The sequence below is a fragment of the Branchiostoma floridae genome, chromosome 2 (genome assembly GCF_000003815.2).
Source record: "Branchiostoma floridae strain S238N-H82 chromosome 2, Bfl_VNyyK, whole genome shotgun sequence".
NCBI classification, from domain to species: domain Eukaryota; kingdom Metazoa; phylum Chordata; class Leptocardii; order Amphioxiformes; family Branchiostomatidae; genus Branchiostoma; species Branchiostoma floridae.
In genome coordinates this window covers 17563092-17564948 of record NC_049980.1, presented here as the reverse complement: position 1 = coordinate 17564948, position 1857 = coordinate 17563092, and positions in this window count along the sequence as shown.

The following is a 1857-nucleotide window of genomic DNA, read 5'->3' as shown; positions in this document are numbered from 1 at the left end:
TGGTCACTTGAATGATTATGATGTTAGTTTCATTAATTAGCATTTGAAAGACGATGAGATGATGACAGCTTGATTTCAATTTTTCCCCAGGATTGCATGTTCCAGATGATGTAGACCGTCGGTACTGTGGTTGGGTTTACATCATAGCACAACTGGACTCCAACAACACAGCTCATGAACTGGATGAGAATAACAACATTGCAGTGACTAATGAGCCAGTGGAACTTGTGTGTGCAGAAGGTGACTACCGTTTGATTTGCTAACTTAACCCAAATGTCTTTTTCTTGGAGCAATGATAATCTCAGCATGCACTAAATGATCCTGTGTTCTAGATTACCTCAGTCACTAACACCAACTTCCCCTATATCCTGTAGATGTGTTCAGTGTCTCTCTTCTGAAGTTCTACCCATCTCAGCAGTACATGTGGAACGGAGTATTCACACCTGTGAAAGTACAAGTGACAGTGACGTGTCACATCGACAGCTGCCCTATGGCATCAGAGAGTTCTCACCACTTCCAGTTGACTGTGTTGGCAGCTTCAGATGAAATGGTAGGTGCAGGAAGATTTAAAACATTGCTTCTTCTTCAATTACTTCAATATCTGTGGATATTGCCAACATATCTTGCTCCACAGTTCATTAATTTTGTTTCTTCCTTTCCTCCAGGAAACATATAGTGTTGCACTTGCCTGGGATGGGTCAATGACTTCAGACCCAGAGGATGCTCAGATGGCAGATTTTTCAGGTGAGTCAGTGCTTGTCTCTTGCCATTGAAAGCACAATGAATTTTATTACAATGGACTTGATTTACACAGCATTGGAATATGCAAAGTTTCAATATGGTTGTAAGTTGAATATCTTTGTTACTCCCCATAACATTTAGAATAGAAAAGTGCAAACTTTCTTAGGATCATGGTAAAGTAATCATATTGTATCAATTACAATATGTTTGTCATGTCTTGAACATGTAGAGCTCAGGTCAGTTACCATCACCATGGAGGGTGGTCTGAAACTTGATACAGATGACGGCACCTGCAAGCAGCTGAATCACTTGGGAGTGAGGCTGTCCAAGGGGACCAGTGCAGAGGTCACTGACCTTGATGTTGCAGCTGTACCAGAAAACAATGTGCAGTGGGTCACAGCAGAGTTTATTTGTGTCAGCGATGGTAATTGTCTTTCCATGGTCTTTTGTCTTGAAATACGATCAAACCTTGATTTAGCAACCGCTCATTGAATGGAGGAAAATGGTTCTTGAGGACAGGTGGTTGCTCAGGGTAGGATGGGGTTAACTAAATAAATGTGTAGAATTACATGGGACTCCTTTAATGTGCCTTGTGATTCTAGTTGGTTGCCAGGCGGTTGTCTGGCTAGGTTTGACTGTATCTGCAATCCATTATCTTCAAAGTTATTTATTAATAAATGATGCAGTCTGTATTAAAAAAGGACTAGGAAGTTCATATAACATTAGTCTTTGTATCTCCATGCATCCAAGTGAATAGTCAAGTGTATGATTGATAATGCCTTCATATCCTTTTTTTCAAGTGCAACAAATGAAGGGTGGTTTAGACTAAGCACATTCATGTACATTGTAGCTGTAGTTATTCTATCGTTACACGATGTGAGAGTTGTAGGATTTTCAAATGTATTAAATTCTTAGAGGCTTTTGGAGATAACTGTTTTTCATTTTTTGTTCCTTACAGAAACTATTGACCTGAGCATCACAAGCTTTGGTCTGACCTCTGCAGAGTACAGTTTTGAGTCCCCATCAGGCTTTGCCATGATACTGCAGGTCCTCATCACAGAGCAGAACCACAGAGTCACCAGTGTGTCAGGAGATGAGCGTAACTTTGACTTTGAC